Below are 11,930 nucleotides of genomic sequence, written 5' to 3' on the forward strand. Positions count from 1 at the left end.
CAACACCCTGGAAAATCTCATTGGTATGGCCTGTATTTAAGAATTTTGGTGATCGGTCATCTCCCTTTCAGTATAGACCAATAAGTCTCCTGTGCATTTTTTTATTTTTTTTATTCAATTTTCACCCCAAACAAGGCACAGTGCCACTTTGAAGCAGGGGGCTACTATTAGGGAATTAATTAGCGGGGTCATTATGAAGGGAGAAGAGTAGAAAGATGTTTGTTAACATTACACTTGAACTTCTGCATATCATTGCAGTTGGGAAAGCAGAATCCCGGAAGGGAGTTCCAAAGACCCGCAGTTCTGGGGAAGAAACTATTGGAGTAAAAGGCTTTCTTGCACCTAGGGATCTCCACTGTAAAGGGATGAGACTTAGTAGCTTGTCGGGTTTGTCGGGGGTAGTTACGTCGGGGAGGTACAAGTGTTTGCAGTTCGTCAGAGCATTCACCATTAAAGTATTTGTAGAACAGGCAGAGGGATGCAACATCTCGTCGATGGGACAGAGGTTGAAGCCTAGATGACAGTTCAGGACGTATCAGGTTGGCGACTCTTTTTTGAACCCTGTCCAGGAGCGAGAGACAAGCAGCAGATGCACCAGCCCAGATGTGACAACAATATTCCATACATGGGCGAATGGTTGCCTTATAGAGGTATAGGATACTGGCAGGCGTAAGTAGTTTTCTAGCACGGTAGAGGGAGCCAACCTTCCTTGCAGCAGCCTTGGCAATGCTCTCAATGTATCTATTCCAGTTCATATTCCCTGTAAACGTTAGGCCGAGGAGTTTAAAAGAATTACTTTCAGGCAATGTGTTCTTGGCCATTGCTATTGGTGGTAGAGAAGGTTTCTTGTAATTATTGAAGGAAACAAGCTTAGTCTTAGCAGCATTGAATGAGACCAACCATTTTTGTCCCCATTCCACTACGGATTGGAGGTCATCCTCTAGTCTTTCTGCCATTTTCTTGGATATGTGTTCGCTTTCCCCTCATATCTGTTATAGAGAGTGGTGTCATCGGCAAATATACCCATCTCCGAAACAATATTATCAGGGAGGTCGTTTATGAATATCAGGAACAATAGAGGTCCAAGGATAGACCCCTGAGGCACTCCCGCATTTATGTCATATTGTTTGGATGTACGTCCGTCGAGGACAACTTTGATTTTTCTATTACTTAAGAAGGATTTAATTACATTATGAATTCTTCCAGTGATTCCATATGATCTAATTTTCCTTAGAAGACCATCGTGCCATACCCTGTCAAAAGCCTTAGATATATCAAGAGCCACCACTCTACCCTCCCGTTTTAGTATATACGTTCAGAAACTACAGTTAAGATATCTGCTGTTGAACGGACTTGCCTGAATCCATATTGTTTGTCAGTCAGGAGTTTAGCAGCTGTTAGGTGCTGGACTAGGACTTGATTTACTAAGGACTCAAATATTTTGGCGAAAAGCGGGAGGAGGCTAATGGGGCGATAATTTAGTGGGTCAGTTCTTTCACCAGAATTCTTGAAGACTGGTACCACAGAGGCGGTTTTCCAGCAGTCGGGAAAACAGGATTCGTTAAGGCATTTATTGTAAAGTTTGGACAGAACTGGAGCAACCTCGGCAGAGCATTTTTTTAATAGCACAGCCGGGATGAGATCTGGTCCACATGCTTTAGAGGTGTCTTGGTTTTTTATAATAGCATGTACCTGAGAAGGGGTGATTTTCAAATTGTCAAGTGTGGCGTCTGTTCGCAGAGGAAAATCAGGGAGTGAGTGGTGTACCGAGTTCAGTGTGGAGTTTGAGGCAAACCGACTGGCAAGCAGATTAGCCTTGTCAGTTGCCGTGCAAGCAACCTCATGATTGTTTGTTAGTGGGGGAATAATTGACTGTCCATTATTAAATACGCTGTTGTAGATTTTCCAAAAATCCCGGGTTCCTAATTTCTGTGCTTCGATGCACTTTCTGGTGGTTTCAGAGTAATCTGACTTAGCTGTGTCTATCACTCTCTTACAATTATTTCTAGCTTCTATAAACTTCTGTTTATTTGAGCTGGACTTATGTCGGTTGAATCTGCGGAACGCATGCTGCCTTTGACAAATGACAGCTGCACAAGCCGAAGTAAACCATTGGGGGGAGTGGGGCTTGCTATAGTATTTCCGTGCGGGAACATGTGCTTCAATAGCAGTTTTGAACCATTCAGTTGTCTCATTTGCACACTGTTCCGCTGGAAGAGTAAAGATATTTTGCCATGGGGCATCTCTGATGAGCTCCCTGATGGCTTCCCAATCAGCCTTTTTGTAATACCTCGTTGTTTTGAGTAGTGGGTCTTCAGTTTTAGGGCGAGAATTTAGGCTGATTTCTACCATTATCACAGCGTGATCAGCATTCCCGAGTGGGCTGTGGGCATTTGTTGTACAGTCATTGGGAACCGTTGTCAGAAAGAGATCTAGAAGTGAGGCATGTTGATCGTGCTGGTCTGGGAAACGTGTCGGAAATGTAACCAATTGAGATAGGGAATGAGATATAGAGAAGCTATATGTGGCGCTACCAGCTACGTCTGTGTGATTTGAGAATCCTAGCCAGTTACTGTGGTGGACATTGAAGTCACCAAATACATGTATTTGTGCGCTAGTATCGAGGGAGAGTGCTATATCTATGCTGTCTGAGACTTTGTTTATTAGGGTACAGTCTTGGTTTGAGGGAGAGCGGTAGAGAAAATACAAGTAGCTAATATTGTGTTGCATATTTAGTCTGAAGCACATAAAGGCCTGGCCCTCTGATTCTAGTTTTATTTCTCTAGTTAGGGGGAGGGTGTTTCGAATATAGACTCCAAGTCCATGCATATGTCTGCCCGAGTCCTTACGGTAGAGTGGGAGATAACCAGGCATGTTAAAGTGATTAGAGGGAATGAGTAAGTTACTTGAATCTGTGTTAAATAGAGAAGTAGTCAACCACCTCAGCAAAAATAACCTTCTTAGTGACATGCAATATGGTTTCCGTTCTGCTAGATCTACAGCGGATGTGCTTACGGTTATTTCTCATAGGATTAGCGAAACTCTTGACGGAGGCTTCCTTTCTAGGGCAATTGCTCTTGACATATCAAGGGCCTTTGATAGAGTATGGCATAAAGGTTTACTTTACAAGATCTCCAGCTATAGGTATAGTTGGAAATGTCTTTTCAATTATTAAATCATTTCTCTCTGATAGGTTCATAAGAGTAGTGGTTGATGGGCAGAAATCAGAAGCTCATAGTATTAATGCTGGAGTCCCTCAGGGGTCCAACTCTCTTCCTGATCTATATCTTCCAAATCACATCCTTAGATCATTCGTAGACATTTTTGCTGACGACACTATCTATGGCAGTACATCAAAGGCCGTAAACAACCAAGTTCTGATTCTCTCTCCTCTGATCTTGAGCATGTGGTACAATGGGGAAAAACGTGGCTGGTTACTTTTAATGCATCTAAAACCAAGCTTTTATCTTTACCTATCATTATCAACGTTATGATCCCCCATCTGGCATCAATTGAAATGAATGGTTCTCGTCTTGGGGAGGCTCCATGTTTTGACAAGCTTCTGGGCTTGACCTCTACTCCTGATCTAAAATGGAATGTGTACAAATCCGTTGTCAAGGTTGCTAGAAAAATGATGAGATCCAGTAGTTATCTACTTGCTGATGCAATTCTCTACCTATATAAGAGCCAGGTATGGCCAAGGATGGAATATTGCTGTCACATCTGGGCAGTAGCTGGTAGGAAGACCTTATCCTGCTTTCACAAAGTTCAGAATAGACTTCGTAGCCTAGTGGGGGATGCCCTTTTCTCTTCCCTGCAACCTCTTTCTCACAGAAAAGATGTTGCAAGCCTGTCTCTGTTTTATCATTATTTTCATGGCAAGTGCTCGTCTGAGCTCCAATCTATAGTCCCCTCCTTGCCAAACATTCACGAGAAATGCTCGTTTGACTGTAAACACTATCAATAATTTCCCCACTCTTTATCTGTGCCTAAACCTAAACTTAGATTCCATGAACAAAGCTTTTCTTAGAACTGCACACCTGTGGAACTCTTCCATTTACCTGCTTTCCAGCTGACTACAATATAGCCACCTTCAAGTCCAATGTAAACAAATTCTTGATGAGCCGTTCCCCTTTTAAAGTAATCCAATTTTACCAAATTTACACTTCTAACGATTACTATGATATTGTCCTTTTAACCAACGTACACTCTTTAACTCTTATCCTCAAGTGGCCTATGGACCTTGGCAAGTGGTGCCACCTATGTAAAAAAAAAAAAAAAAAAAAAAAAAAAGAGACAAAGTAAATTCAAATGGGTAGATTCAGTTGTTGTCAAATCTTGGGAGACCTACACATAACAGCATGACTCAGCTCTAGATAAACCCAGAAGTGGTTGCTTAAGAACATCTCTGACTTCACCAATCTCAAAATCTGACTTCTCCCTCAACTTACCAAATTACAACCCCATGGACTATTTTGTATGAGGTACAGTTGAGAAAAATGTTGACTATATAAGCCTGCAATTCCAAGAACAAGGTAATTGATTCAAACTGGTGTACAAGTGTCACTCAAAGGAGACCATGAAAACTGTGTGCTTCAAGTTTCACTTGGAGCCAATGGTGAAGGCTCAGCTTCCTCATGAGATCTGTATTCATAGATCCTCTATGATGCATTATGATATAATGTTTTTTCTTTTCCAAAAAGTATCAAACATGCCTGGAACACCTCATTTGAATAAATTTTCAATATCAAGATTTTTTGTTCTCTCTCTCTCTCTCTCTCTATATATATATATATATGCACACACACACACGTTTGTATGAAAGACAGAATGCAAAAAAAAAGAAGAAAAGAAGAATAAAAGAAAAACTCAAGCTTTGTTGATCAAAATCTCCCATTTGTTTTTATTTCTCGTGATTTTCTATTCTGTTTTATATACACTTTGTCAGCATTAGATTTCATTTTATAAAATATTGTATCCTCACACACACACGCAGACACACACATATGTACATTGTGAGGAATCTACATAAATCGACCAACATTTCTATATTATTCATGTATCATCAGGACTTCAAATCTATATATTTTTTTAATTTATTCATTTATATATATATATATATATTACTTTTAATTATGTAAATTAATATATTTATATAAATATTCACAATTATTGAGATAAAGATACATATGCTGTGATAGACACATTTTCAACATGAATGTCACTTTCTGAGGATTATGATTCTATTCTAATGACAAATTGAAGAACGATAATGAGCAATCATAAAACCTCCCAATAGACGTCAAACATGAACATCAACAGAGTTTGAATATTTCACCCAGCTTGTAATAAGTTAAAATTATGAAAAAGTTGATTATATTTAGGTAGATATGCCAGTACACATAATGATAAAGAAAGTGGCAAGTGTAACCCTTGATAGTTTGGAAGAACACAAGCTGAAAACAAATGTTTAAAAATGGTCTAGCAAAATATTGATATAATTAAGTGATGCACTTAAAACATAACTCATTCTCTCTCTCTCCTCTTTTGACCTTCCAGATGTGAAACAATCTTATGGTTTAATAAATCCTTCATCTTCTAAGATTGTGTTGTTTGAATGAATTGCATGATAATTAATCTAAGAATGTTGTTGTGGCCTTTGTTTCAGTACAACATTGCAATACATGCATGTGGAGACAACTGTACTCAGTTGAAAAGGATGCCAGTGAATAACAAATATATGAATTCAAAGATGATTAAAAATTTAAAGATGATTAAAAATGATTAAAAATTTAAAGATGATTAAAAAGCTAAATGATTGCATTGCGTCATCTTATGTAAAACTATGGTTTTCACATAACTCGATCAGTGGTGCTCTCCCACTGACATTACACCACATCCTTGTAAAACCACAATACTACCTGTCCATATTTGTTGACTTTCAAGGTTACTCCTATCTGTAGAATACAATTTGCAGATAAAATTATGTAAATATATGAGCCTGAGACACAAGTAATATTTTAATTCACCATCGAAGAGATAAGAAAACAAATATATGTATCTTCTCACAAATTCATCATTCCTTGGAGAAAGAAGGACCAAATTTTTGTCAACTACTTTTTCAAATTAACACCAGATTCAACTACGTCAAAATTAACAATATGTTTGTTTATTCTCAGCAGAATCGTGTGTTGGTGAAGTTTGACATGGAAAATGTTTTCAATTTGACAGGACCATTTTCTCAAAACCTTCCACTGCCACATACTTTGCTTTTCATAGTTTTGCCAACACTATCTGTGACCGTTTCAGCATCCTAGTCATAGCTAATCACACCTCACATCCCAAGTAATAGGATCCTTTTTTCATCATTTATTCCAGGATTTATTTTTAAACATCCAGTATCTCAACAGCACAAGATTCAGAATCGTAGACAATCTTTCTCACATTGTGGCAGCCTTTGCTTCTATTGGGCTTGAGGTCAATCGTATGAAGTAATCAATAAGTTGAGCAGAATCCTTCACAGTGATCAAACTTCCTGATGTGCTATAGATGGAAAAATCAGAAAAGTCCAAATGTCTGCCTGTGCCTATGATAACCAAGAATCATGAGAAAAGAAAGTTGATGATATTTAGCCGGATATATCAGACATGATCATGAGAAGAGTGATGGGTGGAAGTCCTGACAGTTTGGAAGACACAGCCGAGGTGAAAACACAAATTTTAAAAATGCTCTAATAAATGATAATTATAATTAAGAGATGCACTTAACACATGATTAATATTTTATTTCTTTACGCTTCCCCCTCCTTTTTGACCTTGTTGAATAAATCTGTCATGTTCTTAGACTGTTTTGTTCAAATTAATCACATCTTCTCAAATGTTGAATTATTTATATACATGGAATTTAAGAAAGTAGGTGTGGCTTATCTTTAAGATGATATAATGTAACAGTGCAACTACACATAAAATAATAAATTGATAAAAAAAAAATTGATAAAAAAAAAACAAAAAACAATAGTATCTACTGACTTTTTGTGTCAATTTCAATTAAAAACAATATCTACTTAATTGGCATGTCCGAAATATTTAAATAGTACCACATTATTTTTAAAAATAAAACATAAGTTTACAATCTTTATCATAAAAAATCGTCACTAGATTTCTTTGGAAAGACACAAGATAATAACAAGGGAAATAACTAAGTAATACTAAAAGGTAAAATAAATTTATTAAAAAATTGAGTACTTATTAAGTTTAATCAAGACGTTAAAAAACATTATATTGTACGTATTCGTTATGAAATAAAGTTTACATATAAAAAATTACTAAATTTAATCAAGTAGTTTTTTTTTTTTTACAGAGGAAAATCAAATTTTAATGAGATTGATCATGTTGCATCCATCTTGCCTATTTTGTGGATGATGAGGGGGTGCCTTTAAATGAAAAAGTGATTAACAAAGGACCGGAAAACTCTGTAAAAAAAACAAATATTTATCTAGGTATTTTTTCTGCCCATGTTTCAAAATAATCTCGTCAAATTTTGACAAACTTTAAGCGGTGATTGGAGTTATCTTCTCTGGCACACCCCTCCTTGTTTGCGATATACACAAGATGGACACGACACGGTCGATCTCATTAACATTTGATTTTCCTCTGTAAAAAAAAAAAAAAAAAAAATTCTTGATCAAATTAAGTAATACTTTTATGAAAACTTTATTCCATAGCGAGTACATACAATGTAATTTTTGTTTCAATACGTAACAAAAACTGGCAATAGACCATAACGAGTACATACAATGTAATTTTTGTTTCAATACGTACCAAAAACTGGCAATAGTTACACGCTATTTACCTCCCTTTGGAACACTCCAGTATTTTTTTAGCCATATATTTTATTTTTGTTAATTTTCATCAAAAAATGTTTTCTTTAATAATTTTTTCCTATATCATCGTTTTTCTTAATTTTTGGATATATTCATTACTGTAACATTATAATAAAGTAGAAAATATCAGGGTTCTTGAAATTCAATATTAAAAATTTTGAATTTCACTATTTAGTATAGTTGCATAGATGTGATTTAAAATATAAACAAAACTTAAAAATTATTCAAACACGATAAAATTTATGTTGTGTAACAAAAATCAGATTTTTGTAAATAAATTTGGAAACTATTAATTATAACATTTTGTTATTAAATTTAAGTTTGATTTAAAAATTAACATTTTTTTGACATGTAGCCCTAATTCTAATCTTCTAAGGAAATTTTCCATTTTTTTTTCTTACTTTAATCTTACACTGAAAATTCTGTTTTTAACATTATCTTTACACCATGGCATCAAATGTGATTTTATGCCGTGAGAACTGCATTTTGGTTGTCTGTAAATCATTCTATGCCTATATTGTGTTTAGATCCACAAAACTTGTTAGTGTTGACATAACTCAAGAGTTTTGAATAATTGGCTGGTTGTAAAACGTTTTCTGCCTTAGAGAAAGTGTTGTTGTAATCTATGAGTAGACTTTTATGCTTTTTCATGGTGCTTTGTCTGACTTAGGTTATGATCAAGCAAACCAGAATGTTTGCATATTAAAATGATAAAAGGCATTTTTGTCTTAAAAATATACTTTATTATAATGAACATGAATGGTCCATTCCATAACTAAAATATAAGAGGCTTAATGCTTCATTGTATCTGTCCAGTAATACCATATGTTTAATTTTTATTTGAAGATCATCATGCCATATCCTGCCAAATGCCTTAGATATATCTAGGGCTACTGCCCTAACCTCCCCTGCTTTATCTACTATGTGTTGTATATGTTCAGAGATTATAGTAAGGATTTTTGCAGGATTTATTTTATTTCATAAAATCTGAACTATTGTTTTCCTCTCCTCCCAGTCCTCATTATCCAGTTGAGATCGTTGTTGTGGACAACCTGAAACCAAACACATCAAAGACATCCTTTCTTTTGAAAAGTAAGACAGGAATAACTCACATCAATGCCTCTTTTGTGTGGAAAAAATATCAGTTTATTAAAATACAAAGGATTACAATTATTGTTGGTAACAAGAGAAAAAGGGGGGGGGGAGAAAAAGAGAGAGACAGAAATTGTGATAATTTTTCTTATAAGTTACAGAATATATTTAATATGTCTGCTCTTATAGGTCACTTCTCTGATAACTGTCTTTTTCTTAATATTAAATGTAACTTCCCTTTTCTCACTTATTTAGTGCCGTTCCCACAGTGTATAATTCTTAGTAATCTTTACCTTTGACCTCACCTAGTGCCATTGTGCTTAGGCTGATTAGTTTGTCTGCATCCACATATCACCTGATAATTTAGATTAATTAATTCACCCACTCGAATCCAGTAAATATTGATGCAATATTTCTAACAAACAAAATTTCAATTTTCAAATTAAATTGTTGACTAAAATAAGAGATGTCCAAAATAACATAAACAAATAATTTGTTAGCTGTAGTTCAATTTGAAAAACAGAAAATAAATTTATTTTCTATATGAATATATTTTTTTTAATAAAGTTGGAACTTTTGCTATAGCATACAAATTCTGAAATACTCTCTCTCTCTCTCTATATATATATATGACAAGCCTACCTTAGAGATTTGCACTTTGCTATCTCTCTGCATACTAAGCTAAAGATGTGAATTTTCTTTCACAAAGTTGTTGATGTTATACCAAAATCTGCTTGTCAAAGAGCTTGTGTAATCTTTGTGTAACGAATTAGTAACTCATTTAAGGAGAAAGATAAGTGTAATGCTTGGCATGTCTCAGAATCACGTAGACATGTGGTACAACGGTTAAAGGTGTTGATTAACAATCAATTCTAAGTGATAGGCTTCTGGAGGTTCAAGATTCAAGTTGAAACATTGTGAAAATAACAACTCACATGGGAATAATAGTTCAAACAAGAAAAATGAAACTAATTTGTTTACTTGTTGCTAACTAATGCATAAAAATATTATTGGATATTATTTTCCACTGATCATCTTGATGGTTTTATCTCGTATCTGCTCTCGGCAAATGTGTAGTTTAGTGGCGTAAATTATTTGACAGATAAAAAAATTATAAAAACTATTTATTTTTATAGAAAACACATTATTAGACCCTAAGGCTGAGAAAAAAAAAAACGAAAAAATTCCATTTTTATTATTTTTGCAACATTTTTTATTAGACGAAATGTACAATAATCGAGGCCACCATATTGTTTTTAAAATTTGGCCTTTCTAAAGTTTAACAGATTTGCCATTTTAAGGTCAAATTTGGTGTTTTTTGCGCTCTTTCATGACCTATGTCTTTGGCTGCCATATTATTTTTGTAATGAAAGCGCGTAAAAAAGGTCAAATTTGGCCTTAAAATTTTAAAAGCAATACAGTGGCTTCGGATATCGTATATTAAAAATGATGAAAAATAATAAAAATGATTTTTTTTCTTTTTTTATTTCAGCCTTTGGGTCTAATAATGTTTTATATAAAAATAAATAGTTTTTATAAATGTTCGCTCGTCAAATAATTTACACCACTAAACTAGACACTTACCCTGCTCTCCCTATATCTTGAATGCAATACCATCTTAGTTTTATCCTTTCTTTGATGACTTAGAATGAATAGATACACAAGAAATAGCATCGAATAGTCATAATATTAATTTATTAATTCATAAAATCATATTCTTCAGTTCATAAATTCTTTATATTCACATCGTATTAAAAGTAGAGCTGCAGTCGGAAAATATAATGTTCGACTTTGACTACAATGATTTCAAAATATCTGATTATAACTATTTATTTTAAAGTCTACCAATATTCAAAAGTAATAATGAAAGTTAGATTAAAAATTCTGACACCAACTCTCAGAATTCTTATGAGTCTGACTTTGAAGTCTTTCAAAACCTCAGACTCCACAACAATAAATAAAATCCATGGATCTTGTATGTTATGTCACATTCTACACTGGATGATGTCACAAAATAACTAAGAAAAAATGAAAATGGGAAGGAGGAAGAAGACAAAAAAAGAAAATGATTATTATCAAGAAAGAAATTTACATATTTACTTATAAATGGATGATAGCATAAATCTTTTATGATGTCATTATAAATGTCCTCGTATCGTCAATATTATGATGGCAACATGGAAGTTTCAGATTTACATGTATAACAGTGAAAATCTGGTGAAAATCCAGGAGTCAACATCAAGATTTGTCATCTTCTGATCATCTCTGCATGAAGCAAGCAAGCACGTGTCAGGTGCTGAACCACAAATCCGTAGAATGAAAATAAGAAACTTTACTTCTGCACAAGTGTAATTGCCATTTCTTTGCGTGTTCTGGGTTAAACCTTCCTTGACTTTGTATGCAGCTGTTAGGCCTTGCTGGATGTCATGAGTAAAAACTTGCAGTCTTGTAAGCTGTGACCAACTTCATGCAGACCTGATGAGGCACAATCTTCGTGGGCTCTATGAAGAAGTTTGATTCATGCGCTAACAGCAATAAGCAGCAACTTTAACATGGATTTTTCAAACATTTAATAATATATATAACAAATAATATATATAACAAATAATATATATAACAAATACTCACCCAACAGGTTACAGGTCGTCTAGTAATGTATAAAAAGAAGTTATATACACAAAGTGCATGAATTTAAACTAATCAACATTATTGCTAGATGTTTTCTTAATAAATATATGTATATATAAACTTATCCCAAGAAAACAAGTTTATTCTCATCTCGAAAAGAAAACATTTCTAGGCCACCATAAAATAATTGAAAGATTTTGTCATTTGCAGACAAATGCTACCAAATATGCTTTTGTTGTATTTAAAAGAAGAAAAAAAGAAATGAAAATTAAGATAACAGAACCAGCTGATAATTTATTCAATAGTTGAAAAGAATTTTTAATACAAA

The sequence above is a fragment of the Euprymna scolopes genome, chromosome 21 (genome assembly GCF_053919585.1).
Source record: "Euprymna scolopes isolate OS-2025 chromosome 21, ASM5391958v1, whole genome shotgun sequence".
In the NCBI taxonomy this organism is placed as follows: Eukaryota; Metazoa; Mollusca; class Cephalopoda; order Sepiida; family Sepiolidae; genus Euprymna; species Euprymna scolopes.